A 7,504-nucleotide genomic window follows, 5' to 3' on the forward strand; every position below is an offset into this window, starting at 1 on the left:
TAAATAAAGTAGGCCAAAAAAAACCTGCTTGCAGAATATAAGCTATCGTCTTCTCACCACCATAATGTCCACCATAAACTGTGGAGTGGCAGTCTCGTAATATCCCTCCGTCTCACAGAATGGGATACATCTCCTAATGATCTGGTCGGCTCCTTGTCTAACAAATACGGTTCATCCCACATATACCACTTCACCTCATGCAGAAACTTCTTCTTTTGAGCTGTATTCATATTATGAGGCATTATATTGCTGACAAGATAGTTCACAATATCTGCGAACCATGGCTCTTCCTCCTAAACTGCGAACAACTGCTCATTCCGGAAAAGATTCGTTGATCAATGTTTTTATCATGTGAGTAGAATCGGGATTCTCCAATCTAGAGATGGTCAGCTACTGATTCTCAGTTACCTTTTCGATCCTTGATCTCTAACTCAAATTGTTGTAGCAAGAGCACCCAACGAATAAGTCTAGGCTTCGAATCCTTCTTGGAAACCAAATAGCGAATGGCCGCATGATCAGTGAATACTGTCACCTTTATCCCAAGCAAATAAGATCGAAATTTTTCGAAACCAAAGACTATAGCCAAGAGCTCCTTCTCAGTAGTGGTGTAGTTTATTTGAGCTCCATTTAGAGTCTTACTAGTATAGTAGACCACATGAAAGAGATTATTCTTGCGCTGCCCAAAAACTGCGCCCACTGTATAATCACTCGCATCACATATCATCTCAAAAGGCTTTGTCCAATCAGGTGTTGTAATAACTGGTGCAGTTATCAAACTCTTCTTGAGAGTCTCGAATGCCGTCAAGCATTCATCATCGAATTTGAAAGGCACATCCTTCTCGAGCAAGTTGCACAACGACTTTGATATCTTCGAGAAGTCCTTGATGAAACGCCGATAAAAACCCGCATGACCACGAAAACTACGGATTCATTTCACAGAAATAGGTGGTGGAAGATTTTCAATGACTTCCATCTTGGCTTTTTCCACCTCCAGACCCTTGCTAGAGACCTTATGCCCAAGAATAATGGCTTCACGCACCATACAGTGACATTTTTTCAATTGAGCACCAAATTAGTTTCCACACACCTTTTGAGCACCGCACGAAGATTCTTCAAACATTCATCATACGAATGTCCAAAGACGGAGAAGTAGTCCATGAACACCTCGACAGTATTCCAATCATATCAGAGAATATAGCCATCATACATCTTTGAAAAGTGGCAGGTGCACCACATAAGCCAAACGAAACTCTGCGAAAAGCAAACGTGTCAAATGGACAAGTGAAGGTAGTCTTTTCTTGATCCTCTGGTGCAATGCAAATTTGATTATACCCCGAATAGCCATCCAGAAGACAATAATACTCATGACCGGCCAACCTGTTAAGCATCTGATCAATAAATGGAAGAGGGAAGTGATCCTTCCTCGTGGCCTTGTTCAACTTTCTGTAGTCCATGCATACCCTCCATCATGTGACTGTTCGAGTGGGAATGAGCTCGTTCTTCTCATTGCTACCACAGTAATACCTCCTTTCTTAGGTACACATTGCACAAGGCTCACCCAAGAACTGTCAGAAATAGTATAAATAATTCCTGCATCCAGCCATTTCAGAATTTCTTTCTTCACAACTTCTTTCATGATAGGATTAAGTCTTCGTTGTTGCTCAACCGTTGGCTTACTACCTTCCTTTAGCAGAATTTTATGCATGCAATACGAGGGTCTGATCCCCTTTATGTATGTTATAGTCCATCCAATAGCCGATTTGAATTCTCGCAAGATCCTTAAGAGCTTGTCCTATTCACTACCTGAAAGGTCAGATGCAATAATAACAGGTAAAGTAGATGCATCACCTATAAAAGCATACCTCAAGTGTTCAGGCAATGGTTTAAGCTCCAAGGTAGGTACTTCCTCAATAGATGGTTTGAGCTTTCCTTCAGCATTTTTGAGGTCAGAAGTACCAAGAGATTCAAACGGCATGTCTAGCTTTCGCCTCCAAGGAGAAGCATTTAGATATTGTAGTTGCTCATTGCCATCCTCATCATCACCGTCAAACTCCCCCACTAAGGCTTTCTCTAATGCATCAGACATTAGCATATGATCAAGTTTCGAAGTAACCGCAGAATCAATCAAATCCACCTTTAAGCACTCCTCATCTTCTATAGGGAATTTCATCGCTTTGAATACATTGAATGTCACATCCTGATCCTGCACCCTCATAGTAAGTTCACCTTTCTACACATCTATCAAGGTACGGCCTGTAGCCAAGAAAGGCCTCCCCAAGATTATGGGAATCTTCTTATCTTCCTCGAAATCCAGAATAACAAAGTCTGCAGGAAAGAAGAGCTTATCCACCTTTATTAACACATTCTCCACTATGCCTCGTGGGTATGTAATAGAACGATCAGCCAATTATAGAGACATGTAGGTGGGCTTTGGATCAGGAAAATTCAACTTTTTGAAGATAGACAATGGCATCAGATTGATGTTTGCTCCCAAATCGCACAGGCATTTGTCAAAAGACAACTTGCCAATGGTGCAAGGAATGGTGAAGTTACCCGGATCTTTAAGCTTTGGAGGTAATTTTTGTTGTAACACTGCACTGCACTCTTCCGTTAGAGCAACGGTCTCAAGGTCATCCGATTTCACCTTCCTTGAAAGAATACTCTTCATAAATTTTGCATAACTAGGCATTTTCTCCAAAGCCTCAGCGAAAGGTATGTTGATGTAAAGTTTCTTGAACACCTCCAGAAACTTACCGAACTGCTTATCCAGCTTTTATTGTTGCAATCTCTTAGGGAAAGGTGATGGATGATAGAGCTGTTTCTCCCCTGTATTACCCTCAAGCAGAGTGTGTTCAACAGTAGTCTTCCTTGGCTCTGCCACTTTCTCCTTTTGCTTAACTTCTTCATCACCAACTTCAGCTTCTTCATCTGTTGCTTTTTCAGCATCAGCAACTTTTCCAGACCTTAAGGTAATAGCCTTGACTTGCTCTTTAGCTTCCTTTCTTCCTGGCACTTCAGTATCACTGGGAAGTGTGCCAGGTTGACGATTGAGCACTGCATTGGCTATTTGACCGATTTGATTTTCCAAGGTCTTGATAAAAATAGCCTGACTTTTGCACAATAACTTAAGTTCCTCAAAATCAGCACTAGAAGGTGGAGCATCACCTCCTTGTTAAGGATATGATTGCCTTTGAGCATAATGCTGTGGTTGCTGGAATCCAGGTGGATTAAACTATTTACTTATGCCTTGCTAATATGGTTGCTGAATAGCATTCTGATTATTACTCCAGCTGAAATTTGGATGATTTCTGTTGTTAGGATGATAAGTAGCTGGCACAGGCTGCTGCGGTCGCTGATAATTGTTCACATACTGAACAGATTCATTAACAAGAGAATACTGATCCGTAGCATGAGAACCTACACAAAGCTCACAGACCATAGCTATCTGATTGACTCCATAGGTGGCTAAAGAATCGACCTTCATAGACAGCGGTTGGAGCTGCGCTGCAATAGCTGTAGCTGCATCAACTTCCAGAATACCTGCTAACTTCCCATGCATCATCCTTTGAGTTGGGTTTTGATGCTCATTTGCAGCCATAGTCTCAATAAGATTATAAGCCTCAGTATATCTTTTGGCCCACAAGGCGCCTCCAGCTGCTGCATCGAGCATGGGCCGAGATTGGGCCCCCAAACCATTATAGAAACCAGTGATCACCATCCAATCAGGCATACCATGATGTGGACACTTTCTCAACATCTCCTTGTAGCGCTCCCAAGCTTCGCACATGGATTCTGTAGGTTGCTGCGCAAACTGAGTAAGAGCACTACTCATAGCCGCAGTTTTTGCCATTGGATAGAACTTTACCAGAAACTTTTGCGCAAGATCTTGCCAAGTAGTGATGGACCCAACTGGTTCAGAATGTAACCAGTCCTTAGCTTTATCCCTCAGAGAGAATGGGAAAAGCCTCAGCTTGATAGCCTCATCAGTCACACCATTATATTTGAAAGTACTACAGATCTCGACAAAATTCCTGATGTGCATGTTGGGATCTTCAGTAGCAGCACCTCCGAAAGAAACAGAATTCTGCACCATCTGAATAGTGCCCGGCTTGATTTCAAAAGTGTTAGCCTGAATAGCCGGGTGAAGGATGCTTGATTGAATGTCATCAATTTTAGGCCGAGAAAAGTCCATAAGAGCTGGATCTGCCGGAACTATACGATCACCCATGATTACTGGTTCTTTCTGCTCACTCTCTGTATCCGAATCTTCAAAATCTATCTTCTCCGGAATACCAAGAACTTCTTCTATCTCCTCAGCCGTATCTAAAGTCCTCTTGCGAGTATGAGAACATGTTTGCATAAACGCTCGCTAAAGTACCTGAAACACAACCGAAAATAATAAGTAACAAGTATTAATCAATGAGTCCTAATGACTACTGATGGTAAGTACATAAACTAAACAAATACGCCGAGTCCCCGGCAGCGGCGCCAAAAACTTGTTAGGGCGGAAAACACACGCTAATAATACGCGCAAGTATACGTGTTCGCAAGTAATATAGAATACTTTCTAGTTCATTCCCACAGAGACTCAGACTAATTATGTTCAATTAACACTTACTCACCAATGTATAACTACTTCTCAATGTCAAGACAATAACACTTAGATTTGATTAACTAATTATTAACTAGAATTAACTACGAGAATTAAGCACTTAATAGACACTTGAATTAACAATATTAAACACACATGAGATCACAACTTCATTACTACTTCCTTCAATAGTTATTGTTATTACCCTTAGCATGTAACGGTGATGATATTAATCGAACAACACGAAACTGATAAAAGCCAACTTTCATTGTACTAATACCATTCTACCAAACATCCACAATTAAGACAGAAGTTGAATAAACATCAATTATGTTGAGACCCTATATGTCTACAGAATTTGAAAACATAACGATTTAAGCACAAGTTATTCCTTATGATTACACAGGGCAAGTAAAACAGTTAGAGTTACCCACTAATCATGCATACACATACATGAACCTATGCTAGCATGGCAAGTTCTAAACCTCAAGATCCACTGTCGCTTCACAAGAGATTAACACCTTATCTTATATGTTCGCGATGCACATAAGACGAATAAGCACAACCAATACTAGATGTCATACAATCATCACACACTAAGGTATTAAACAACTAACTAAATAATATCATAGTAAATCCGTTACGACCCCATGATCACAATTAGCCCATGATAGAACTCATCATCACCATGGGTTCATATGAAAATATGATAATAACACACGAGAATAATTACTAAAACTACTTATATTAAACCAAAGTACGTCACAAGAGTAAATAGGTTCAAAGTAAAGAAAACTAGCATCCACTATTACAACAAAATAAAGAATCACAAGAAAATATGCTTCCTCTTCGTTGCTAGGTGCTAAAACGGTCTTCTTCCTTTTCTCCTTGCTCCTCGATTAATACCACCATTCAACACCACGTGAAACGTCTCTGAAAACTACTTATATAGGAGTCCCACAAAACCCAGCTATCTCAGAAGTTGGAAGCTCAACAGAATTAGGAGTCTAAAAATTATTATTTTAATTTACGTCCCTGAGCGGCCGCTCGGCAATCCTGAGCGGGCGCTCAGACCCTTTCTGGAAAATACTCTGTTTTGCTCCCGTTCTTTGCTGCATTCTGCTCCTATCTTCCCACTCGTAATGCCAAACACATACTAAGACTTATTGTTGATGACATCTCTCCACAAACGCAAGTAATACCCTGAAATGCACAAATACTAGAAAAACGCATCAAATACACAAAATACTTGATTGCAAGACATCAATTCAAGCTATTATAAGACGTTCTAAGTGGTATAAAATGCCACTTATCACACCCCCAAACTTAAATCGATGTTTGTCCTCAAGCGTCATAGAGTCAAAAACAAAACAAAAACATGCATGAATGCAATCTATATGAAATGCAGCGATCCCCCTCACTATGACCAAACCAACCAACTTACGACATCTCAACAAATACAATTAGGCGAATAAAGATCAATCAAATCATGCAAACTAACATACAGCCAGAAACGTGGTGTGTGCAAATGCTTAACAGATATGCTTCGAAACTAAATCAATTATCATAACTCAACTATCCTTAAGGCAATCACATGATTATACGAAGAATAAATTTTAGGCAAAAAATGACTTATAACACTTCAAGATTATTGGAGCTTATTACAGAATCATGCTTATTATTTAACACAACAATAATGCTTATTTGACCGTGCAATGAGTGAGGTCCACAAAAGACTTATACAATGGCATCCATTTAGCGAGCGTTAGGTTAGTGGATCCCAGACTATAAAAGCCTTAGGTCACTAGGCACAAAATCCCCTAAGAACTTAATAACTCGAATACCAAAGAGCCCACTCGTGATCAATTATGCATTAACTCTTTATAATTTTTTTTTTTTTTTTTGGTTCTATTTTTTTTCTAAATTTCTGAGCAAGTGCGTTTCGCTCCATCTTGCTCAACCCTAGACTACTCGCACAAAAATACGAGCCGGCTACTAGCCATTTGACGCCTAGCCACACTTAGCAATGAATCCCAATTTTTTTTTACTCCACTTTTTTTTTCTTTTCATGCCTTTTATCACTAAGAACCTATTATAAATTCTAAGCATAATCCATAGATTAACCTCAAAAACCATCAAACCATGACAACAATCTAGTCCTTAAGCATTCTTTAAGACTTAGTGAAATTACAAGTGTTTCTAGCATGCACGACAACCTACAAGACTCAACATCACTCTAACGCTATCACTACACTCACATCAACATCACAAATCAATTGGTAAAGCAACGCAAAAGGGATCATGGTAAATGCATGAGCTAAATGGCATGATAAATAAAGCTATAAAATAAAATAAAATAAAATAAAACTATATGGCAAAAATATGCAATTATATGAACTAAACTATCATGAATATGCAACTATATGACACACACACAAAATATTCCTTAACTACCACCCCCAAACTTAAAATCTTCACTGTCCCCAGTGAAGATAGTAGAAAGGAACACAGGGTATACCTACTCGGAGAAATCATCATCACCCTCAGATATTAGGAGACCATCCCAGGTTTAGATAAGGGTTATGGTTTTATGTATATCTTGTTTGACTGGATAAATATATCTTTTACTTATCTCAAACAAACCTTATCTTATAAACCAAATTTGAATCTTTCAAGACTTATCCTTTACTTGATTTATCTTTTTCAAACTACTAACAGATTAGTTTCTCAAGTTTCATTCAAATATTTTCAAACAAACTTGTTTTCAAATCTTATCTATTTTATTCTTTGTTTGAAAATAAATCTATTAGAACTTTACTTATATATACAACTCACATTTTTCAGATTTGAGCTAATGCTTTTCACGTCAATTCTTATCATCTGAAAAATACCTTATTGTTCTATACCCGAGAT

At 38.9% G+C, this 7,504-nt stretch overlaps 1 non-coding gene across 1 annotated transcript; it reads left to right on the plus strand.

Moving 5' to 3' along the window:
- The first annotated feature begins 3,728 nt into the window (after positions 1-3,728).
- On the plus strand, positions 3,729-3,835 carry LOC141722507 (small nucleolar RNA R71). Its single transcript, XR_012575525.1, has one exon. It is a non-coding gene; the product is annotated as a small nucleolar RNA R71 (small nucleolar RNA).
- Positions 3,836-7,504: the final 3,669 nt, after the last annotated feature.

The sequence above is a fragment of the Apium graveolens genome, chromosome 4, assembly GCF_009905375.1.
Source record: "Apium graveolens cultivar Ventura chromosome 4, ASM990537v1, whole genome shotgun sequence".
NCBI lineage: Eukaryota > Viridiplantae > Streptophyta > Magnoliopsida > Apiales > Apiaceae > Apium > Apium graveolens.